The sequence below is a fragment of the Anolis carolinensis genome, chromosome 4 (assembly GCF_035594765.1).
Source record: "Anolis carolinensis isolate JA03-04 chromosome 4, rAnoCar3.1.pri, whole genome shotgun sequence".
Classification (NCBI taxonomy): Eukaryota; Metazoa; Chordata; class Lepidosauria; order Squamata; family Dactyloidae; genus Anolis; species Anolis carolinensis.
In genome coordinates this window covers 13,133,406-13,159,069 of record NC_085844.1, presented here as the reverse complement: position 1 = coordinate 13,159,069, position 25,664 = coordinate 13,133,406, and the positions used below count along the sequence as shown (strand labels likewise).

The window sequence follows — 25,664 nt, the reverse complement described above, 5'->3', positions numbered from 1 at the left end:
AGCTGGCACAACAAAACACTGCATGGAAAGTTCCTTGACAAAATTGAAGGAAAAGCTGATAAAGAGAAGACCTGGCTCTGGCTCACGAATGGGACCCTGAAGAAGGAGACAGAAGGCCTGATCCTTGCAGCCCAGGAGCAAGCCATCAGAACAAATGCAATCAAGGCCAAGATCGAAAAATCAGCTGATGACCCAAAGTGCAGACTGTGCAAGGAAACCGATGAAACCATTGATCATATCCTCAGCTGCTGTAAGAAAATTGCACAGACAGACTACAAACAGAGGCACAACTATGTGGCCCAAATGATTCATTGGAACCTATGCCTCAAGTATCACCTCCCTGCAGTTAAGAACTGGTGGGATCACAAACCTGCAAAGGTTGTGGAAAATGAACACGCAAAGATACTGTGGGACTTCCGAATCCAGACTGACAAAGTTCTGGAACACAACACACCAGACATCACAGTTGTGGAAAAGAACAAGGTTTGGATCATTGATGTTGCCATCCCAGGTGACAGTCGCATTGAAGAAAAACAACAGGAAAAACTCAGCCGCTATCAGGACCTCAAGATTGAACTTCAAAGACTCTGGCAGAAACCAGTGCAGGTGGTCCCAGTGGTGATGGGCACACTGGGTGCCGTGCCAAAAGATCTCAGCCGGCATTTGGAAACAATAGTCATTGACAAAATTACGATCTGCCAACTGCAAAAGGCCACCTTACTGGGATCTGCACGCATCATCCGAAAATACATCACACAGTCCTAGACACTTGGGAAGTGTTCGACTTGTGATTTTGTGAAACGAAATCCAGCATATCTATCTTGTTTGCTGTGTCATACAACGTCGTTGTGTCAATAATAATAATAATAATCTTTATTGTATCTCGCCACCATCTCCCCGAAGGGACTTGGGGCGGCTTACAACAGGAACACGTCCAGCATAACAACCTAACTTAATCAAAACAATGGTTTAAAACAGTAGTTAACACAATACAGCAGGGGTTTTTTTCATGTCAGGAGCAGCCTGAGTTGCTTCTGGTGTGAGAGAATTGGCCATCTGCAAAGACGTTGCCCAGGGGACGCCCGGATGTTTTGATGTTTTTACCATCCTTGTGGGAGGCTTCTCTCATGTCCCAATACAGCAGTAAAATATGCACATTATATAAAATTTCCTTAAAAACCTAACACCAATTGCACATATAACAGAAGGTGACTAGTGCAAGGATTCTAAAAGGGTCCGTAAGTAAAATCAGGGCAGGAAGGGGACAAACTAGGATTCCATTAAAGTGCTAAAACTTATAGAGTGAGGAGCAACAGCTCGCATAGCATTGAGCCATGGCAGTTAAAGTGGTGTCAAACCGTATTTATTCTAAAGTTTAGGTGCTGCCATAGTCTCTAAGGGATCTTTTAAAAGCTACTCTGTGCTGGAGGACAGGCTGGATTCTGCCCTTTATGAGTTTCCCCGGTTTCCTTTACAGATGTTTTATTATAGTTTGCTACAAAGCTGAGAAAGAGCAACCGGGTCTGGTTGCCATGTCTTCAGGGCACTGAATGTCTGCTTTCCATTTAAATTGCTCCAGATCCTGTTCAGAGTATTTAGAGGGAGAAAGGGTGGCCATTTATTTCCTCTGACAGCGGCAGCCCTGCTGAACACATGATAAATAAGGCTGTACTAATGCTGACCGTGTTTGCCTTAAATTGCCAGCAAACGGGAAAGAGCTCTTATCCCACCAGTGAGTCTAAGCCGGTTATGAAGTCTGTACATTGATAAGACAAGATAAACTCTGATTTACTTGAACAGTTAACATCTCGCAGGCTTTCGTGGGGAATTCCAAGCAGCTTCTGGATCTCTTCATTGTGATGAATGAGGTTCTGCCAGTTCTTGACCTCAATACATTACTACAGGTCAGGAAGAAAATTGGTCCTGCCCACATGTTTCTCTTGCTTCTTTACTGAATTCAGGAAGCAAAACGATTCAGCCATTGGGATGGTGAATTTGCTGTGGCTCTTACTCCAAGCTTTAAAGCTACCAAACCATCTCTCCAAACAAGATTCATGGAATCATAAGGTTGGAAGTAATCCCTAGGGCCTTCCAGTCTAATCCCATCCTACCATGGAGGAATGCATCATTTAAGCACTTCCATCTACTATAGGTAATTATATATGGCCAAGTATTAAGACTCTTCCAAGAGTAGAGTCTTGGTGGTGGGTCTGTAAGTGACTGTAGAGACCTATACAGGATCTGCATGGTCTTTCACAGTGATGGCATACATTTCCAGATAAAAGGTGATCACAACAAGAGTTTGCTTGATGCACCTTCCTCTTTACATGTTTCTCCCTTTCACCCCCTGTTCGTGCCTCTTCAAAATCCACAGCACTGTTGATCACAGCTGACCTCCAGTTAGGACGCTTCAGGGGCAATTCTTGGTGTTTATGACACATTTTAAAGGTTATCTTTAAGCCCATTTTTAAATCTCTTTTGCTGTCGACCGACATTCCATTTTCTGTTCTTGAACCGAGAATAAAGTAACTGCTGTGTGAGAGAGTGATCATCATTCGAACAACGTGGCCAGTTCAGCAAAGTTGGTGGTAGAGGAGTATCATTTCAATGCTGGTGGTCTTTGTTTCTTCCAGAACTCTGATGTTTATCTGCCTATCTTCCTAAGAAAATTGCAGGATTTTTCAGAGGCCATGTTGATGGAATTTTTCCAGAAGTCGAGAGTGACATTTGTAGATGGTCCATGTTTTGCAGGTGTACAATAGAGTTGGAAGGACAATAGAGTATCTTACTGTCAAACAGCTCTTACATTCAGAAAGTTTTAAATTCCTTGGACTGCTTTCTTAAAGTTCAGAGTAAAATCCAGAGTGCATTCATCAATACTGCTGGAAAGTCTTTGGAAAGTCTTCTAAGGAAATTACAGGCAGGGAAATTGCTAGATAGTGGATGGATAGATAATTTCACCTGTTTTAAGTTCTATCAGTTAAGAGGCTGTGCTTGGTTGAATCAGAAAAAAATGATTAGATTGCGAACTCTATGAATAAAAGCATTCAAGAAATCCCAGGAGGTAGTACTACTACAGTGTTTAGATTGAGTCATAATTTCTACAGAGACTTGACAATGGTGACAGTAGTTAGCCTACCCAAGCTGTAATACTTTGTAGTAAAATGGACAACACATTAGGGTTAAATGTGTAACATGCAGCTGGACTTTGTAATTTTATTTTATTTTAATTGAAGTTAGTATGGTGAGATCTGATCCAGTTTAGGAATACTATGCTTGACAAGTGAGCTTGGGCCCCATCTACACAGAACACACATACGGCAAACATTCAATGTTAATTATACATTAACAAGGAAAGACAACACAACAGAGATAAAGACATTTTTTCCATCTTATTTTTGGCCTCTTCGAGGCTGTGCTCAAATCCAGCCATGGGGAGGGTGCGATGCTGTCACTCCATCTTCCATGCTGAGGAGCTTTCCTTCAATCAATGTCCTTAAGGGTGCCTTTATTAACTTCCCACTAAAAGTGGTATCTATTTATCTACTTGCATTTCTGCTTTTGATATGCTAGGTGGGCAGGTGAGCTGGGGTTAACGGCGGGTGCTCAACCCCAACCCGGAATCCAACTGTTGACCTTTCAATCGGCAGAATTTTTCTGCAGCACAATGGTTTCGCCTGCTGTGCTAAGCCCAGCCCCTTAGATGTCCAATGTCTTGAAGTCACATAACACACACATATCTGTAATAAGCTGTAAGCCCCACTGAATTCTCTTATTGAGGGAAAGGCAGGATTTAAATGAACTGACATCATCATCATAGCAGCAAAACAAAAGCCAAACCGATTTCTATCTAGTGCCCCCTTTTTAAAGCATCATGGATTCAAGACAGCTTTGTAACTTCAATTTTCTACTGAACATGGAAGACAGAGAGAGGAGAAATCCTGTCATTGGATGCCCCCAGGAAACTAACAAATTATGGCAAGGGCCTTTGTTAGGTCAAAGTTATGCAGCAGTTCCCACAGCCCTTCACACCAAGGCTCAGATAGGCTTGATCAATGTTGATGCACTAAGCATGCTCATCTCTGGCGACAACTGCATTTTCAGGCTAAGCCTGCTTGGGTTAGCAAGAAAGTTTTTTAAAAGCCCGAAACACTAGCATCTGGCCATCAGCCAAAGGCCTCCCAATCAAACCTCACCAGCTGAGCCTTTGCTGAGCTTTGAGGTATTAAAAACAAAAAAATAAAGCAAGGCACACTCCATTCTATAGTTCATGTTGGCGCATCTTCAACCAAAGACCATCTGTATGCCAGGCTGCCAATCTCTCCTAAGCCGGCCTTAATGCTTCGTGTCGTCTGTTCCCAGTTCTCCTCTATACCCATGAGATAAAGAGGACAGAGAAAATGCATCAACAACTGCCACTGGGAAATACAGCTGACTTTGCATCCTGCTTTATGCACCCACTTTGAGAGCACAATGCTTGGGTGTTAGCTTCCTCTGGGCAATTTCAGATTCAGAACAGCAGCCTTTGGGCAGCCACATATTTAGAACTATAACTCCTACATCCTTGCTGTTGGTTATGACAGTTAGTGCTTCTGGAAGTTGAAGCCCAACATATTCAAATTAAAATATGTATTGTTCCTGCTGTAGCGCTTGGTCGTTCAAAAGATGATGGATTTTTGTAAATAATACAGCACGTCTCCTATCCTTTCTATGCATTTAATATCCATAGTTTGGCTTACCCATGCTCCAAAATATATTTCTGTCCCCAGAAGTGTTTGTGGCCTTCTCTAGGTCTTCCAGTGCAATTCTATAGTATGCTTCTGGCCCACATCAAAGGATACTTCTTCTTCTGTTCCAAGACACTGGCTATCTGATCTCTTCTCATATTCTTGGGTACACTAACCCTTTTCTTGCCCCTGCATACTCTTAGGTTTCATTGCAAAAACTTTCCATCAACCTGCAGCTTGGATACTGAAACCATACACTTCTAAACTGGGACAAAAGTCACAACCCAATGGACTACCCACAGAAGAAAGAGAGCTGGGATAATGTGTCTTCTAAAATCTCCCATGCAGATTAAAAGTTCAATTCCTATAAAACTATAGATTAATATGCCATTTCAGAAGTCACAGGTGAGATGGAAGAATGGAATGGGTTCAAGATGAGTAACATTTTTGTCTTGTGAACTAAATGAGGGGCTTATGGTCAATAGGGAACTGTAAGAGTTGTAAGTTGCAGTGCATCCAAGTCTCCCTTACATTAATGTCGTTGTTGTGTGCCTTCAATTCATGTTCAATTCGTGGCATTTTCAATGTAGGAAAGGAAAGTGAAATGATGATGATAATAATGATAGAGATGATGATAATGATGGCAACTCCCAAAGGCATCCATATCAAGGAGCTTTCTTGACAAGTTTGTTCAAAAGGGGGTTTGCCTTTGCCTTCCTTTAAGACTGGTAGAATGTGACTTGTTCAAGATCACTCAGGGGGTTTCCATGGCTGAGTGGAGATTCAAACCCTAGTTTCAAGGTACAAAAAGAACCATTATTTCATCATACTGATTATTTCTATTTTGGAGCACAGGGCCACTTTAAATATTAACCTCTTGGTGGTGTTGATCCTTTGGTTTAAGTCCTGTGAGCTTGTATTATAATGCGTTCATATGGAGAACCAGACACCTGTGACATCTGTCAGAAAGGGCTTTCAAGGTTGCATTTTGACAGTGGGCAGGGCTTAATGGCTAGATGGCTGGTGGCTTCCCTGTAAATGGAGTGGTACATTTTCTGCAGTATGACTCTGAAATGTAAAGGAACCATCCAAAATACTGAATCATATCTCCAGAGAAGTGTCTATAATCTTGGACACGCCCTTTACAATTTAGGCTAAAAAACAAAGTGTATTGACAGTTCCTCTGACATGCTAAGCACTAACCACAAATGGTTGGAATCTAGAATGAAATAATAATATAAAAGCATTTAAAAATATTAGCATTTTTTATATTTTCTTGCCAAGTATATAAAGTACAGGTCAATTCTAGGCATGTCTGCTGGGGTGTAACCAATGGTTCAACAAGTTTGAAAAGGCCAAGTCATTACTATTAATGTTTACTTAGAGATCTGCTGGGGAAACAAACTTTTAAAACACATACCTGATTTCCAGAAGTTCTTGTTCTTTAAATAGCATTTAATTTCAAAGTATTCAATGAAGAATTTAAATAAAATCCCTTTACTAACAAAGCAAAGTTCAGAGCAAGGTTTCTCCTTACAGTGAAGAAAGGTTTCCTATTTTCCCCCCAGTTTTGAATTGGGAAATCCAAATTCTTATCTCTGATCTATAATCTGAGATAAGAACAGGAGTTGTCCAGAGAACTAGAGGTGAAATGGATAGATCTTTGGAAAGTACAATGAAGAACATACAGAAAACACTGAAGACCAGTTTTATGTCTAGACCACAACAAGCTAGAGGTATCCCATCTGTGCAAAAGAGGTAGGTAAAGGTAAAGGTTTTCCCCTGACATTAAGTCTAGTGTGTCTGACTCTGGGGGTTGGTGCTCATCTCCATTTCTAAACTGAAGAGCCGGCGTTGTCTGTAGACACCTCCAAGGTCATGTGGCTGGCATGACTGCATGGAGCATCGTTACATTCCCGCTGGACCTATCGATCTACCCATATTTGCATGTTTTTGAACTGCTAGATTAGTAGAAGCTGGGGCTGAGAGTGGGAGCTCATTCCACTCTCTGTATTCGAACCACCGATCTTTCAGTAAGCAAGTTCAGCAGCTCAGAAGTTTAACCAGCTGTGCCACCGGTTATCCTTTATGAAATTGTTTAAAACTCTTTTAAGAGCATGTAATCTGGAAGACACCTCTACAAACTGTGTCACTAGATACTTAAATTGTTATGCACAAGTTGTAGCACCCAGCCTTGATTGGGAAAATCATAACACATTCAAATGTTCTGGACGATTATGGACATTCTCTTCAAGAGCTCAAATGTGTCCATAACAGGCAGCAGTCCAGTAGCTTCCTGAAGATGTCCAGAGATTGGGACACCACCTTCTTGCTAATTAATTGGTTCCATTGCCAAACCACCATTACCATCAATTAATTGGTTTCATTGCCAAACCACCATTACCATCAATTAATTGGTTCCATTGCCAAACCACCATTACCATCAATTAATTGGTTCCATTGCCAAACCACCATTACCATCAAGAAGTTTTTTCTAATGCTCAGTTAAAATCTACCTTCCTATAACTTAAAACCAATATACATGTTTTTTTCTTCTTGAAATGAGGTATCCAAAAATGATTATGATATTATGGGCTCAGGCTGTGGCGCAGGCTGGAGAGCAGCTGCAATCAATCACTGCAATGAATCACTCTGACCAGGAGGTCATGAGTTCGAGGCCCGGCTCAGAGCCTATGTTTGTTTGTCTTTGTTCTATGTTAAAAGGCATTGAATGTTTGCCTATATGTGTAATGTGATCCGCCCTGAGTCCCCTTCGGGGTGAGAAGGGCGGAATATAAATGCTGTAAATAAATAATAAATAATATTCTGGTTGATGTCTCCTCAGTACAGAACGCAGTTGGGACTGTTACTTCCCTCAAGAGCCAAGGTGGGATAGCGCCTTCAGCACAGGACTACAACTCTGGAGACTAGGGTTCAAATCCTTGCCCAGTCATAGAAACCACTGGAGATACTACAGAAGACACACACTACCAGCCTTTGAGAAAGGCAAAAGCAAAACATGCAGAGAAAATCCCACGATAGGTCTGCCTTAGGTTCACCATAAGCATGGAATGATCTAAAGGCACACAACAACACATTGTTTCCATCCATTTGGAAACTATACTTCTACTCATGCAGACTTTAGATGAGGTTTACAATTACTGTGCAATTCTCCGAGTATATAGTCACACTCAATTTTTGCAATATAGGATCCTGACCATGATTTTATTCCAGTCCAGCACCTTACAAATTGTGTGGGAGCTTGTGCATGTGTCTGCGCATGAGCGCATTGGCTGATCATTAACTATGCTGCTTGAACAAACTGAAAGCTTTTGGAGGGAAGGTCAGACCAAGTCCATCCCTGGGATGCCAGTTGTCTCTTCTCAAACAACCCTCTCGCTCTACGTGTGGGAAGTTCTTAAGAGAAACAAGATTAGCATACATTAGGGAAGCAATAGTCTTGGCTTTATCTGAAATAGGAATATATATATATGCGCACGAGAATCACATTCAAAAGGGATTTGCACATTACAAAACCCCCTGTGTGGTTTCTTGGCTGAGAACCCTAAAGCGCATTAAAAATGTTAATACTAAATTAGTTGGAAGGTGATAACCAAAGGTTTGAAGAAAAGCACAGACAAAGCAATAAAAAAAACATGATGTAGGGATAAAGAAAAAAAATGGAGGGAGGTTTTCCCTGTTGTGATTTCTGGCAATTTGTTTTTCCTTCAAAACATGAGATATCAAAGCTCAGTGTCTCTCCATTTTCAGGAAATATTTCCCCCTTCCTTCCAGCCCCCCAGCCAGCTCAAACAGAATTTCAAAGCATCCCACATCCATATGTGCAGGGGATTAATGGAGAAAAGACTTTAATTAAAATGTCGTACAGAAAGGATTTTCAGCATAATAATAATTTTTTTTAAAAAAGAATCTTAAGCCAATGTGTGCCTTCAAAGTTTGCAAGAAAAATGCCAGACAAAAAGGAATCTCATTTTCCAAATCGACCGTGCCAATTTTGGAATGCAACAATGTAAACCTTTGCAACACATGGCTTCATATCCCTGGCTCAGTCAAGACAAAACTCAGAAATGTGATTTTTGGGAGCCTAAATCCACTGTTCATCCCAACTAGAGTCGACCCATGGACTTAACAGACATTACCTAAATGTTACCCTGCCACGTTTTCATCAGTTCAATGGCTCTACTCCACTTTGGAATACAAAATCCCCAGACAACAAAATGGGCCGTCGAGCTAAACTGTGGGAATTGGATTGGGAGCATCTCATTTGGGGCTATGAATACTTTCACAGTGAATGCTTTGCCAACACTAGTGCAAAGATCCACAGTCACAGAGAGTTGGGGTGGTCCAATTTCCCACCCTTCAGACTTCAAGGATATCCCTTTCCCCACAATGTTTTGAAATAAGGCTGTTCTAGATTAATGCAAGGTGCTGAGTCGGCAGCAATGAAATGAAGAATGATATCCCTTTTGGGTGATATTCTCCATCTTTGATTGACTTTTTCTGCCAATAGTGCCGGGGCCTGGGTCACATACAGGATCTGGAATGCACAATTCCCAGTTTCACTCCAGCACAAGAGTGTGCAAAGTGCAATCCTCAGGCTGGGCTGTGGCGCAGGCTGGAGAGCAGCTGCAATCAATCACTGCAATGAATCACTCTGACCAGGAGGTCATGAGTTCGAAGCCTACTCGGAGCCTATGTTTGTTTGTCTTTGTTCTATGTTAAAAGGCATTGAATGTTTGCCTATATGTGTAATGTGATCCGCCCTGAGTCCCCTTCGGGGTGAGAAGGGCGGAATATAAATGCTGTAAATAAAATAAATAAATAAATAATTGAAACACTAGGGTTCATTTTTGTGTTTCTTGGGAAACTCATGGAAAAAACATCTTGGGAAAACATCTGAGAGTGTGAGCGACAATTTTCTAGTCTCTGGGTATGGGGATATTGGTTTTGGTCTCTACTTGGTCATTTTAAGACTAAGAAAGAGCTTGTAAAAACAGGGAATGAATTAATAGTTATTTCATCATATTGTAAAGAACAGTATTTGGTTAGGCTTGCCAGATCAGATAGAAAGGGGGAGAGAGAGGCATAGATTCAGGCATTGCTTCTTGTGCAACAGGTCAAACAGTGATATCAACTGAAATCTCACTACAACCTACAAACTATCTACAGACCCACTAAGAAAATCCAACAAATCCTCCAAAGGACAAGAGGGATCTTCTTGCCTCTGCAGGAGTCTACCATACACCATGCAGCTGTAGACAAGTCGACATAGGGACCACCAAACACGAATCAAGGAACATGAAAGGCACTGCAGACTGCAAACTCAACCAGAGAAGTCAGCCATAGTATGTAGAGCACTTGATGAACCAACCTGGACACAGCATATTATTTGAGAAAACAGAAATGCTGGACCACTCTAACAACTATCATGTCAGACTATACAGAGAAGCCATTGAAATCCATAAGCATGTGGACAATTTCAACAGAAAGGAGGAAACCATGAAAGTGAACAAAATCTGGATACTAGTATTAAAAAACCCTCTAAAATCAGGACAGTAAATAAAGAACAATACTCAGAAAATAGGGGAAATCCAGGCATGAAACAATCAGGGCTAGCTAACACATCCCAACAAAGGATTCCCCCAGGCAGGAAGAAGCCAGGCTTTGAAGCTGCAAGGCCAATCAATGCTAATCAAGGTGGCCAATTGCAACATTTTCACTAGCCTTAAGCAGACAAGTGTTCTTTCTCCCATCCTGGACATTCCACAAATATATAAACCCCACTTGTCTAGTTTCCAACAGACCTCACAACCTCTGAGAATGCCTGCCATAGATGTGGGCGAAACCTCAGGAGAGAAGGCTTTTGGGACATGGCCCTACAACCCAGAAAACTCACAGCAACCCTGAAATATCACTTCTAGACAAATATTAAAGGTACAGAGTCATTCTCCAGGTTTCATTCTGACAACCTTATTCCTAGTCTGGGAGGGGAAAAATGTGACCAAAGTTCCTGTTAGTGTGTGGGAGGAGTATTTTTGGCAATTTTATTTCACAGGGTGATATAATCCTCCAAAGTTGCTGGGGAGCCAAAGTGGCCTCTTAAATCTTGACAGTTGCTCACTCTGCTCTAGTGTAATCATGAAAAAAGTTAAAAACTGGGATTGATGGTACTGGAAACTGGGATGGCAGCTAGGGGAGCAGCCAGGGACAGTAAAGTCCTCTTGAATCACATCCAGAGACTAACAAAACTACTTTCTTTTTCTGTAACCAGATGTCAACAACATCAACCAAGGTATGGTATCTTTTTCACATCTGTTTCCTCTGTACAATTTCTTCTGAAGAGTTAGAGCACAAGTATGGCTCAGTATGTTGACAAACTGAAACTGGTCACACACAAGGGAAGTTCAGACATGGGGAAAGATCAAAGTTGGTGGAAGTACAAAACAAAATTAGAAATCAAACCACAAAGGAGTGGGGAAGCCCAGTGGGGGTTGATCTTGCTCTGTACCAACAGCATGCTGTATTGAGAGACAATGGACATTGGGAGCAGAGGAGAAGGAAAGGCCATCAATGAAATGGCTAGAGCTCTGGATGCAATCCTGAGTTGCAGGTCCCACTTGGCATTATTAACCATTAGTAGACCTATCTTAAAGAGACGGGAAAAGCTAGTTTTGGAGTTTTGCAAATCCACACTGGAATTACAGTCTACAAAAGTAACTTTCCCAAGAACTACTTTCCTTCATGGACCAGTTTTCTTACTCCTGTAGATCTAAAACTCCATGGAAATTAACTGAGCTGTTGGGTATCTAGCTGGTTTTACAAAATTAGGAATTCTTCTTAGTGATCTGCCTTTCCTCTGCCTTTTTCATTCTCTGCCCAGGGGCAGGAAGACTCCTTTAACATTCAACAGCTCCTCAGTCCCCTCTCTCCCTTTTTGACATGAGGGATTTCAGGAAGGAGGGCTCCATTACTGAACCTGAGTCCAACTCTGCATTGTGAGAACACAAAGGGACCCATTTACCTTGCCAGGCTCTTTCACTTGGCTGCATTTCCAAACACTGGATGTACTGTTGATGGATTTTTTTTCTTTCTCTCCTGTCACGGCAGGTCACCACTTCTTGCCCCTTGTTTTTGCCAAAGCACCTCTCTTACTCTATTTTTTTTTCTTCCGGCAAAATTTCAACTAGAGAGAAGAGATGTAGGGACAGACTCAGCACCTAGGAGAAGGGAAAGGAGAGAATTTAGATTGATCTGAATGCTGGCATCCTGGCAAAGCTTAATTTGGTCAACCAACAGATAGTTGAGAGCCAGAGTGGGCAAACGGATACACTATTTTGAATGACTTCCAAACTCCTTTAGAAAGCAAGTCCATTAGATAAGTTTTTTTTTCGTCTCAGGAGCAACTTGAGTCGCTTCTGGAGTGAGAGAATTGGCCGTCTGCAAGGACGTTGCCCAGGGGACGCCCGGATGTTTTTGATGTTTTTACCATCCTTGTGGGAGGCTTATCTCATGTCCCCGCATGGAGCTGGAGCTGATAGAGGGAGCTCATCCGCACTTTCCCCAAGTGGGATTTGAACCTGGCAGCTTTCAGGTCAGCAACCCAACCTTCAAGTCACTTAGTCCACTACGCCATCTGGGGCCTCCATTAGATAAGTAAATTGTGGTAACTGGACATGTTATCTGAGATTCTGAGACTTGTAGTCCAGAAATGTAACATTTCTAAGCTTTGGATAGGACTACAATTGCTTAGTCAGCTCTGGACGCTTCCTTCTGTGGAAATTCATCCTCTCCTGAAATCAGTTCCAAACCTTTAATGCTAGGATAATGCATGATTTTATGCAGTATTGTGAAGGCAAAAGAAGTTTATCTCTCATTTCCAGCACACCAACATCCTAATCCTATTTTTTCTTTCTAACCTTCTCTCTGTCTCTCTTTCACATATACAAGGGTTATCCAGAAAGTAGATTACATTTTGGAATTAAAAATGAACAAAGTATAGGAGAAAACATTTACCATGTGCAGTCGAAAGCCACACCCAAATACCACTTCTCAACATAGTCATCATTCAAATCTAGGCACTTATCATAGCGATGAATGAGCTTTGCAACTCCTTCCCCACAAAACAAAATGTAATCTACTTTCTGGATAGCCCTCGTAAACATACACACACACACACACACATGTATTGCTGCCTGCCTTTATTCCTCTTGTCCAGGCATGGGCAAACTTTCTAACTTGGGGGCCGCATAGTGGGCCGGAGTGGGGTGGGTGGGCCAGGAGGGAGAGGGTTCTCCCCAAGTCTACCCGCTGCCCTTTCCTCCCGTTCCTCTTCTCTTTCGGAGGCAGAGAGTGAAAGAAAGATGGGAAACATTTGTATCCCAAAAGGGTTAGCCTTGGTCAGGATGAGATGGTGGATGGGAGAGAAAAACTGTATCAGTGAGACTCCATATTGCCTACTCCTGATATGGAGTCTTAGCGCTGGAAGAGACCCCCAAGGGCCATCCAGTCCAACCCCCTGCCATGAAGGAAAGCACAATCAAAGCACATCCGACAGACAGCCTCTGCGGAAAAGTCTCCAGAGAAGGACACTCCACCACACTCCCAGGTAGCCTGGGTGTTGCACTTCAGCCCTGAGTTCACCTTGCTCCAACACACACACTGCACCACAGCAGGCTTGGGTTTTTCAGTTTATTGATAAAAATAGCAAAATTTAGCAAAAAGCAGTAAAGAAAGCAATAATCCGATTGCAAGAGCAATCTACAAAACACAGGTTAAAGACTTTGTAGATAATATTTCAAAGTCTCAAAAATAGCAATGCAGTCCTGAAGAAACAAGGTAACTAACATAAGCTTCAAAAGTATAATACAAACACAGATCCAAGCGTGAAACAAAGCAAGAATGATTTCCATGAACCAAGACAAGACAAGAGTTGATTCTCCAACAGCAATGTTGCTTTGTCTAAAATCTTTCCCCAATTAAATCCCTTTTTAAGCATGCTTGCAAGCTCGAAACACATTTCTCTGAGATCTGGCTTCTACACGCTTGCCTGCAATTCTCACAGACCGTCTGAGGCCCGTTCTCAGTATTAACCTAGAATCCCTGTCTAACGAGAATTCTTCTGCCTCGCTGACATCTGGACTTTGTTGACATTGAGAATCTTCAGACTCTGGGAAAAGGTCACCCTTATCACTAAACTCAGAGCTTTCCACATTCCCTCGATCTGTCTGCTTTTCAAAGCCATCAACATTCCCCGAAGCCACCTGCATTTTTGAATCTTCAACATTTCCTGGGACAAACTGCTGTTCCACAGTTCCTGGCACAAACTGAAACCCAAATCCCCCTTCATCATCATCATCAGACTGAACCACAACACTGGGCCACTTTCCAGGAAGTTCTTCCTAATCTTGTCTGATGAATTTCGTTCCCTGCCATTGCTCCCTTGTGCCCTGGTCTCTAGAGCAGCAGAAAATCAGTTGACCTACTCCATCCTCCTCCTCAATGGGACACCCTCTGAAATCCTGAAACATGGTTCTCATGTTCCCTCTCTATCTTCTCTTCCCAGCTAACATCCCCCAGGAGGAAAGGAAGAAGGAAACAGAGAAGGAAGGAAAGAAGGAGAAAGATAGAGAGAGGGAAGGAGGAAGGAAAGAGAGAAGGAAGGAAGGATAGGATGGAGAGCCTGAAAAAAAAGCCCAAAGAGCCGCATCCGACCCCTGGGCCTGGTTTTGCCCATACCTGTTCTTGTTAGTTCATTGACTCACTGGCCGTAGGATGAGCAGAGAGTATGAACCAGAGCTAAGAAACTTTTTTTTTTCCCAAATGCAATTCCCACATCTCCAATGGCCAGGGATTCTCCGTGAGCTATAGACCTAAAAGGTAATTTCCCCCCACAAATTCTGGTATTAAGAAGTCATCACTTCAGGCCTCAAAGTAAGTGTCATTCAAGGCAGTGAGGGGCTTGTCCATTCTCTCAATCACTTTGTCCTTTGTCGTCCTAAAAAGCATTCACCTTCATGCATATTTCCCCATGCTGAGAAATAAAAGCCATTTGCTCCAAACGCACCACAGTCTCTTTCCCTTGTGCCTCTTGTACAATTTCCCCAAATGCCTTTCCTTTTCTTTCTGCTGGAAAGCTTTCCCCAAATCTCAATAGGGCGAGGAGCAGAAACTCCGGCATGTGCTGTTGAGCCTGCAGTGGGCTGTTTGTTTGGCAACTGAAGAAGAGGAGGAGGAGGATGTTGAGTTGCCCTTTGCCAAGTCTGATGTCGCCTCCGCCAAATATCTTTTTGGCATGGAGACAACGAGCACTATGAAAGCAGGCACTAGTCGAGGGAAAATGTGCTGAAAAGGAATGATGGATCTGTGCAATCTGTGAATACGTCAACTGTCTCTGCGATGTATATACCAGTCAATAAATAGATGAGTTTGTGTTTATATTACAAACATAATACAGTAGACCCTTCACTTTTGTGGGGGTTAAGGGAGCAGGAACCCCCGGTGGCGCAGTGGGTTAAACGGCTGAGCTGCTGAACTTGCTGACTGACAGGTCGGCAGTTCAAATCCGAGGAGCGGGGGTGAGCTCCTGCTGTTAGCTCCAGCTTTTGCCAACCTAGCAGTTTGAAAACATACAAATGTGAGTAGATCAATAGGTACCGCTTCGGCAGGAAGGTAATGGCGCGTCATGTAGTCATGTTGGCCACATGACCTTGGAGGTGTCTACGGATAACGCTGGCTCTTGAGCTTAGAAATGGAGATGAACATCAACCCCAGAGTTGGACACAACTAGACGTAATGTCAATGGGAAACCGTTATCTTTACTAAGGGAGCAGGTTCACTGCAAAACCAGGAAAAAGTGAATTTTTAAAATGCGATTTTTTGGAACTGGGAGAACACCTCTCTAGGAATCTCTAGACCCTCCAGAATGATTCTATGGTCAAAATCTATCCACCAATGCTGACCACAGAATCAAGCTGGAAGACCTACAATGCTTAGAGTCATGTAGAGAAACAGAGATTTCTAAAGAGAACACATTAATCAAATCTATGAATAACCAAATTTGCAAAAGTTAAACCTGCAAATGTGGAGATCGGACTGCATATAACTTTCCATAGACGAAAGTAGGAGTATTTGTATGAGAAGGAGTAAGAGAGAGATCTAAGAAGAGAACATACATTTCTTGAATAGTTACAGCAGTGTGATCAGCATCAATCAAACTGCTGTAACTCCCTTCTATGGTATAGCCTCCAACTGTCTTGATTTGGCAGGGACAGTTCATATTAATTCTGCCCTGTCCCACTTTTTCAGTTGTTTCTAAGGCCCCACCTACACTACCACTGCATTGTATGGTCAGTGTAGATTCATATAATGCAGTTTTTGTGTGTGTGTCAGGAGCGACCTGAGAAACCACAGGTAGCTTCTGGTGTGAGAGAATTGGCCATCTGCAAGGACATTGCCCAGGGGACACCCGGGTGTTTGATGTTTTTACCATTCTTGTGGGAGGCTTCGCTCATGTCCCCACATGGAGCTGGAGCTGACAGAGGGAACTCATCTATGCTCTCTCTGGGTTGGATTCGAATCAGTAACCTTCAGGTTAGTAACTCAACCTTCAGGTCAGCAGTCCTGCTGGCAAAAGGGTTTAACCCACTGCACCATGGGGGGCTCAATTATATGCCTGCACTGATCATATAATGCTGTTGGGACATGACAGAAGCCTCCCAGGAGGATGGCACCAACTACGACCATACCTCGTGATTGGATTATTGCAACACACTCTACGTGGGGCTGCCCTTGAAGACAGCTCGGAAACTCCAACTAGTCCAGCGTTCAGCAGCCAGACTCCTTACTGGAGCAACTTACAGGGAGCGATCAACCCGCCTGTTTAAGGAGCTCCACTGACTGCCGTTCATCTTCTGGGCCCAATTCAAGGTGCAGGTGATCACCTACAAAGCCCTAAACGGTTTGGGACCTGTCTACCTTTGTGACTGTATCTCATCCTATGAACCTACACGATCCCTTTGTTCATCAGGGGAGGCCCTCTTCCCACTTCCGCCACCGTCACAAGCACGGCTGGTGGGGACGAGGGAGAGGGCCTTCTCCGTGGTGGCCCCCCGGCTCTGGAACTCGCTCCCCAGGGAGATTAGGTTAGCCTCCACCCTGGCAATATTTAAGAAGAGCCTAAAAACTTGGCTCTTCCAACAGGCTTTTGGGGAGTGAATTCCCCATCTCCATGACAGACCTGTTTCTTCAACAATTTACTCATTTGGTTGCACTTTCTTGCCCTAGTAGTGTACTATAGTTACAGGGTTCCCCCACCTAGTTGCTCTTCTATTTGACGATAGCACTTAAATATCTACCTCATTTACAATTTTTACTCACTGCACTTTACCCAGTCCATTTCATTTTATCTACTTGGGGGCCAAATCCATGTTTTTACCATGATTGTCTTTTTACATGTAAGTTAAGCGGCTGAGGGGGGAAAGGAAAGGGCCCGAGGCTGTTAGGAATGGTGGGAGTTGAAGTCCAAAACATCTGGAGGACCAAAGTTTGCCCATTCCTGCTTTACAAGATCTTTAACTTTCTCTGCCAAAGAGTGTTGGTGCCTCACCAACCTACAAATCTCAGGATTCCACAGCATTGAGCCATGGCAGTTAACGTGGCACTAAACTGCGTTAATTCAACAGTGTAGATGCACCCATAGAGAACTATAGCAAACTCTTATGAACTACAAGCACCGGATTCCTCACATCTCATCAAACGACATATCCCAAAAGCATGAAACCAGGGCATTTACAAAGTACAAAACCCAGATAACTAAGTAGCAGGGATATATTCTGGGCGTACATGCACAAAAGGAACACTACTTAATTTTTCTTTTTAATCATCCAAAAGGCTTCATCTACTCGTGTTTAATATTGTATAGTGTTTGGGATCCTTTTGTGGCAGAAAAATAATACTAGCATCTATACATACCTACAAAAGTCTCCGTGTTAAATATTAATGGGATGTATTTTTAGAATGTATTTGTAGAGTGCATCAGTGTTATCACCCCACGGCAGTGTTTTTCTTTTTAAATATGTTGTGTTTCTTCTACACCACCTTTCCCATGAGGCAGGGTGAGATCCTTGCCACAGGCAGAAGGGCCTGTGTATGTCCCCCTGAAAACAAGTTTCAAGGAGACTAAACAAATCCTCAAGACATAGCAGAAAGACTGGTGGATTTATGACTAACATTATATCATTATTTATACCCACACTAGCAAATGGGGAAAACATGACACTTGTTTTCCCTCAAATATATTCAAAAGATCAGTTTCATAAAACAAAGATTTGCCAAAATATCCACATTTAGCTGACATGTTTTCACTAGGTGAAACTTAGGTGGTTTCCAGACCGACAGCGCCTTGGATTATTAATCAAAATACATCATGCAAAATACAAAATGTTTTTTTTTCATTTTTTCCTCCTAATATTTTTGTAGATTGTGTGCCTATTTACCTTGAAGGCACCAGAGCTCACCTGACCTTGGAAGCTAAGCAGAATAAGGAATTGTTAAATACTTGAATAGCAAACTACCAAGGGATAACCAGGTGCTGTCGGCTATATTTCAGAGGAAAGGGCTATCAAACCACCTCCAACCTATGACATTTGTGGGGTCACTGCAAGAGGAAGGAATTGGCAAAACCACCTCTGTATCCTCCTTGCCTAAGAAAACCATACGAAAAATGCATGGGGTCACCATAACTCGACAGACAAGCTGAAGGAATGTAGAAGCACATAGGTTCACAGGTAATTTAAAAAGGAGAAATAGAAAAAGCAGTAAGAAGGCATGATAAGGAGTGTTGTTTTCAGTATTCCCTATAAAATTCTGGAAATAAGCAGAGCAATTACAATACAGGGTTTTATAATTTTACATTGAGATTGTTTTATCTACTGTTTTGATTTGTTATTTGTTTGTTTTTGGCATTGAAAGTTTGCCACTTCGTTACTTTTGCTGGAAACTACCCTGAGTCCCCTCAAGGAGACAGGGAGAAATATAAATAAAGTATTATTATTATTATTATTATTATTATTATTATTATTATTATTATTATTATTATTATTATTAATGACACAGCAAACAAGATAGATATGCTGGATTTCGTATCATAAAATCACAAGTCGAACACTTCCCAAGTGTCTAGGACTGTGTGATGTATTTTTGGATGATGCGTGCAGATCCCAGTAGGGTGGCCTTTTGCAGTTGGCAGATCGTGATTTTGTCAATGTCTATTGTTTCCAAATGCCGGCTGAGATCTCTTGGCACGGCACCCAATGTGCCCATCACCACCGGGACCACCTGCACTGGTTTCTGCCAGAGTCTTTGAAGTTCAATCTTGAGGTCCTGATAGCGGCTGAGTTTTTCCTGTTGTTTTTCATCAATGCGACTGTCACCTGGGACGGCGACATCAATGATCCAAACCTTTTTTTTCCACACAACTGTGATGTCTGGTGTGTTGTGCTCCAGAACTTTGTCAATCTGGATTCGGAAGTCCCACAGTATCTTTGTGTGCTCATTTTCCAATACTTTTGCAGGTTTGTGATCCCACCAGTTCTTTGCTGCTGGCAGGTGGTACTTGAGGCATAAGTTATTATTATTATTATTATTATTATTATTATTATTATTATTATTATTGCTGTGAGTTTTTTGGGCTGTATAACCATATTCCAGTAGCATTTTCTCCTGACGTTTTGCCTGCCTCTGGTCCCTGGTCAAAGTGGTCCGTGGTCAAAAAAAGGTTGGGAAGCACTGACCTACATGAACATGAACACTCATCATTCAAGAATCTACTCTGGTTGGAATTAACCAAAAAGATTCTGATCATAATGTTTAGTGTTACATCTAAAATATCTCTTTAGGAATCTCTTGGTCTTCTAATGTGACTCTATGGCCACGTTCTTCTGCAAGAAGACTTAGAAACTGCAAAACAGAATACCTCTCTAGGGATATCTTGATCTTCCAGGGCATATTTCACTCTAGAGCAGGCATGGGCAAACTTTGGCCCTCCAGGTGTTTTGGACTTCAACTCCCACAATTCCTAATAGCCTACTGGCTGTTAAGAATTGTGGGAGTTGAGGTCCAAAACACCTGGAGGGCCAAAATTTGCCCATGCCTGCTCTATAGTCATGTTGGAGTAAAAAAAGACTCACCATTGTATTATTGCAGTTCTTCACTTTCATGGGGATTGGGGCTACACCCATGAACCCAGAAATGAGGAGATTTGTGTAAGTAAATTGATTCAATATCAGAAGCCGTGGCCGAGTCTGCATGACGTGAACAAAGGCTATTAATAATGGTGTCTCATAAGGTATCCTATTTGCTGGATTGTCAAAAGTTGAAGATGATCTGGTGCCAAAAAAACTACAACAATCCTATCAGGAAATAATACAAGGAGCCTCTGTTCTATTTTGTCATAAGCAAGTGAGCCCTTTGCAAAGAGCCCATTTCCCTCTGTACAGCATATGAGCTAGTTTGCATTGCTAAAGGGTAATAAAAACAGCAACAACCCTAAAACAAAATGAACAAACAAAAAACAAATCATCTCTTCTTTCCCTTTAGAGAACGTCCATAATTGGCATTAAGCTATAAAGTCCCCAGCATTAATTATAAATAAATGTTAGATTGGTTATAATAATAATAACCCAAATTTATAGTCCTATCTTGTGTGCCGCTGCTTAAAAACTAGCAGGGATGTCAATTTGATACATGTCGGAAGCCCACAATGTGTGGGTACTGCAGTCTGTGTTTAACTGCCGATTAAAATGAATGTGTAAGTAGCAATAAAGCAAACAATTATTTAAAAAGAAAAGCAAACTCTTTAGCCTTCATAAGCAGATGACTTTGGCATGAGCAAGTGTGTGTGTGTATGTGGTTGTAAATGCATCAGGCTCTCACCTGCTCTGGCTGAACTGAACATTTTTCTTGAACAGCAGCACTCTGCAATGCATTGTCAGGTAGACCATAGGAAACATATAAATCTAAAGAGGATCCTGAAATGCCAGCTATGTCATTAGATCCAAGAGGTGAGGTCAAATGTATATTTTTAATGGGGGCAGAAGGCCACAACAATTTTGACTGGTGACTTCTATGTTCATGGGCAATGGATCTGCTCCAGGTTCTAGCCCTACAATTAAAAGAGCTGTTGAAAGAGCTGAACCCTACCACAAAACAGCTTCAGCATCTTGCATCATTATTTTAATGTAATGTAATGTAATTTCCTTGACATTTTTGTGTCTAGAAAAGGGGTGCAGGGCTCTGAAAGAACCTTTGATACCCTTGAGGTGTTTCTGAGTGCTTTTTAATATAACAAATAGTGGTTCATGGAAGTGACAAATGTGGAATAAAATGTCAGTTGGGTTTTTTTGTGTCAGGAAGCAACTTGAGAAACTGCAAGTTACTTCTGGTGTGAGAGAATTGGCCATCTGCAAGGACATTGACCAGGGGACACCCAGATATTTTTATGTTTTTACCATCCTTCTGGAAAGCTTCTCTCATGTCCCCGCATGGAGCTGGAGCTGATAGCGGGAGCTCACCCGCATTCTCCCCGGGTTGGATTCGAACTGACAACCTTCACGTCAGTAACTCAACCTTCAAGTCATCAGTCCTGCCAGCACAAGGGTTTAACCCTTTGTACCACCGGGGGCTCCATGTCCACTGGTCAAAGCCATGCTCAACACCATCTCCCACATACTGAAGAAACACTACATTATACACATAGCCTGAAGGTAATTTTCAATAATTTTGTATAAAACCGAGTTTGTGTACAACAGTGTCACTATCTTAATTACCCTTATGGACACTTTTAAAGTTTTAAAAATTTCAGAATTCTAGATAAGGGATGCTTAACCCGAACAAGTAAAACCACATGCAGAAGTGAGGAGTGTTTGGTTCTTCAGATGCCTCGGATGACAACTACCACAATCCATGGGCATTGGCTTTGGGGAAAATGAAGTCACACATGTTGGAAGGACCAAATTTTCCCCAGATCCACCAATAATAGATACAGTAAAGGGACATTGACTCGGTGTTCATTCAACTCATGATAAAAAGGTGTCTGTTTCTACATGCCCTAAATGACTGTGGCTTAGAACAGCTGGTGACAGAACTGTTCAAAACTGTTCAGAAGAGGTATGACCCTAGACTTAACCCTCAGTACAGTTTATTCAGGATCTAGAGCAAGATGTAAGTGCTGTTGAACCAAATGGAAATAATGACTTCAGTGATATCAAGTTTCACTCACAAGTAAGTGAAGAAGAGCCAAGAAAGTTCAGCACAGTCACATTTGATTCTGAAAGAAGAAGCTTCTTTGTGAAATCTTGGACAGTATACATTACCCTTTGCCTCCCTTGGCTCTTTAATGTGGATAGTATGACAAGGAGAAATGTGGTTTGTATTAGGGATGCCTTGTAACTGCTCATCTCTTCTCAAAGGAAACAATTTCTGCCTAAGATTGTGAACAATGTGCTTCTCAGCTGCCAACGAGAGAGTAGAAGATGGATAGGAGATAACAGAAAAAAATGGTGGGTTGTTCACAGGAAAATGTTTTGGGCAAATGCAGTTCAAAAGTACATGTGACAGATGTGATGGTGCCTCTCCATTTTAGCTGGGCTGGATATGTGAAAACTTCTTTTTCAAAGATATTTTGAGGGTTATGTAGGGTTCTGTCCTTCAAGAGATGGAAACAGCTAGGAGTTACAGTAAGTATGGTAGTCATGTACAAATCTAGGAATTTTACTCAAAAAATTAACCACAAAACACTGAATCGGCTTATTCAAGAGTCAATATTAAGTACTATATCTTAACTCTCATCAAAAAAGGGAACCATCCCCTTCTTTGAGTAGAGTGGTGAAAGTCAAGAGCTTAGTCCATCCTAGGAAAAACTAAAACAAGTGAGGATCCCCTATACCACGTCCACCATGATGCCACTTCTCACCTTTTTGGGTGGGGAAATGATGGCGGTGGCTTGGGCAACTGGTCCTCTTGAAACGTCACTGGTTCTTTTTTACTTTCCAAAGTGTGACATTCGACTTAATCACAGGTCACATCAAAATCCATCATTTTGTCCCTAAAACCTGACTTTAGCTTATACACGAGGCTTACTTGTACCTATCAGATAGATAGAATTTTTAAGGACTTATTTTATCCTAGTCATAGTTTTGGCATCATTGGCTACCATTTCCGTCTACCATATTTTACAAATTCATTGTCCGAGGATGACACATAGAAAACTTTCTGGAAATTCTAATTGGTTTCAAAACTATGTGTATGCTTGACTGAAAGCCAAGAAAAATGCTTTCTTTACGGGAAGAAGGGAGTTACTCTGGTTGGCCTTATGGGAGGCATTACCCTTGATGGTTATCTTTGTACTGTTTGAACACTGCTCCATTCAAATATCACAGAGAAGACCCAATTAAAGGCTGAACCAGCATGCATAAAAGCAAGAGGTAAATGTCTGACAATGTCAGTCAAGGCTATCGAGAAAATAAATGTTTCATCCCACTTCTCAAGTCTCTCCTTCCTCCCATTTCATCTCTACATCAAATGAAGAGGGAAAACATGTTTGTATCTAATTATATATGACTAAATAGGGGAGCTTTTCAAGTCCAGGAAATGCTTTTGGTTCTTATCTTTGAGCAGAGTTTGAAAACATGGGGTGAATGAACATTCCCATGGTTGCCTCATCTTAAGAAAAAACTCAAATTATTTGGAGAGCAAAACATTAACTCGGTAGATACTATAGCATCTAAGGTCAACTATGACAGCTGGTAGAGCCATCATGGAGTACAGGGTTGAGCACTGGACTATTTACAGTATTTATATTCCGCCCTTCTCACCCCGAAGGGGACTCAGGGCGGATTACAATGAACACATATATGGCAAGCATTCAATGCCAACAGACAAACAACATTCAGTTTTAGACAGACACAGAGGCATTTTTAACATCTTTCCAGCTTCACGATTCCGGCCACAGGGGGAGCTGTTGCTTCACCGTCCATTGGTGGCTGTTCTTCCTCTTCTTTTCCTCGTGAGCAGTTTTATGGTGTTGTAGATTAGTTAAATTAGCCTCCCGCATAAAGCGTACCTAAATTTTCCCTACTTGACAGATGCAACTGTCTTTCGGGGCTGCTAGGTCAACAGCAAGCCGGGGCTATTTATTTTTTTTAATGGTCGGAGGCTTAACCCGACCCGGGCTTCGAACTCATGACCTCTCGGTCAGTAGTGATTTATAGCAGCTGGTTACTAGCCAGCTGAGCCACAGCCCGGCCCCATGACTATGACTCTGGAAACCAGGTTTTGAATCCCCGCTTGGTCATGGAAACCCCTTAGGGAGCCTTGCTCAATCAACTTTTTCAGCCTTAGAGGCAACCCACCCCCATCCCTGAACAATCTAGCCAAAAAAAAGTAATCATAAGTCAGAAACAACTTGAAGGCACACAACAACAGCAACAACTTAAAGGCTTGTGGAGAAAGGCTTATGGAAGTTGGCATCCAACATATTTTGGGCGTATAATACTCTTCCCAAGAAAGGCAATTTGGAGATAAAAATATACCTGACCCAATTACAATTCTACCTACAAATGGTATGTTTTGATGCTTCATAATCCTAGAATCAAAGAATCGTGGGATTGGAAGAGCCCACCATCTAGTCCAACGCTTTGCCTTACAACCAAAGCATTTCTAACAGATTGCCACCAAGCTTCTGTTTTAAAACCTCCGAAGAAAGAGACTCCAGCAAACCCCAAGACAGCTTACCATTGGAAAGTTCTTTCCTAATAGGTGGAATCTCTTTCCCTGATGTTTAACTAAATTGCTCAGTCTTCAGGTCTCTAATTCAATGTTACCTTTAAAAAGAAGCTGGAGAGTATCAGATTTGTGCCCACATACAAAAGTGTGTAACCCTTGTACCTTTCATAGTTGTGTAGAAGATAAAGTTTCAGTTGATATATATGTAGTTCTTTAAATTGCGCTCATGTTACGAGTGCAAAAGCAATTTTAAAAGCAGGTAAGAACTTCTCTGTGTTTTTTGAACACACTTTCACCCATTCATGTTAACACTGGTGAGCATGAAGATAGAAACATAGGGAGAACTGAATTGGACCACTGGTCCCTATAGCCAAGTATTGTCAGCTCTGGCTGGCAGTGGTGGGCTTTCTACAACTTCTAGAAGGATTCTATCTTAGCCCTTGTTGGCAATCCCAACCCTGCTCTGCTTCCTTAACTAGATAAGATTGGGTGTGTGAGAATGGTGTTATGGTCCATGCTTCCCATTTCTTATCAGCAAAATGTCTGAACTGGTAGGTGGTGTCAATGTGAAGGAAGTGTTGTTATGTTGCCAAGCTAACTAAAGCCATTTGAGTTGATGAGGGTCAATGTCCTTTCTGCTCAAGAGTGACACAAGAGTGTTTCATATTTACTGATTTGCATATACAACAATGCACTTTGCATTTTAACAGTATATGACAGTCATCCACTTGACCCCAGACAGCTTTAATAGAAAATCCTGGACTGAGCAGGGACCTCCCTCCACTTTCTGATTAGGAAGCCAAGTGAAGCTGGCCTGTGGCTATAGCTGAGAATGCAGTATATATTCTGCTATCCTCATGTCTGGGTTTAATATAGTCTCTAAAGGAAACTCCTTCAGAATGATTCTGTGGTCAGCTTCTACAGGACATTGCCCATAAAGTTGTAGTGGAGAACCCAGAGAATCCTAGAGATAAAAATAGGGATTTTTATTCACATTTTGCACATCTGTGGGGTCTTGAGCCCTAACCCCAACAAATGTAGAAGATCCAGTATCCAGCTCCTAGCCTTGTTCCCTGCCTTGTTCCCGTGCCTGGTTTCCATTTCCATCCAAGCTGCGCCGCGCCCCGTGACTCTCGA

General features: G+C 42.0%; 1 protein-coding gene across 7 annotated transcripts in view; it reads right to left on the bottom strand.

Moving 5' to 3' along the window:
- st3gal1 (ST3 beta-galactoside alpha-2,3-sialyltransferase 1) overlaps positions 1–25,664 on the bottom strand; it is a 148,782-nt gene that overhangs the window by 39,787 nt on the left and 83,331 nt on the right. For 4 of the 7 annotated variants that reach the window (XM_062980011.1, XM_062980010.1, XM_016992744.2 and 1 more), the window contains one exon: positions 11,770–11,965. The exons of the other annotated variants lie outside the window; for them this stretch is intronic. The gene's annotated coding sequence lies outside the window, so the exon portion shown is untranslated. The remainder of the gene's footprint in view (positions 1–11,769; positions 11,966–25,664) is intronic. 7 annotated transcript variants of the gene reach the window in all.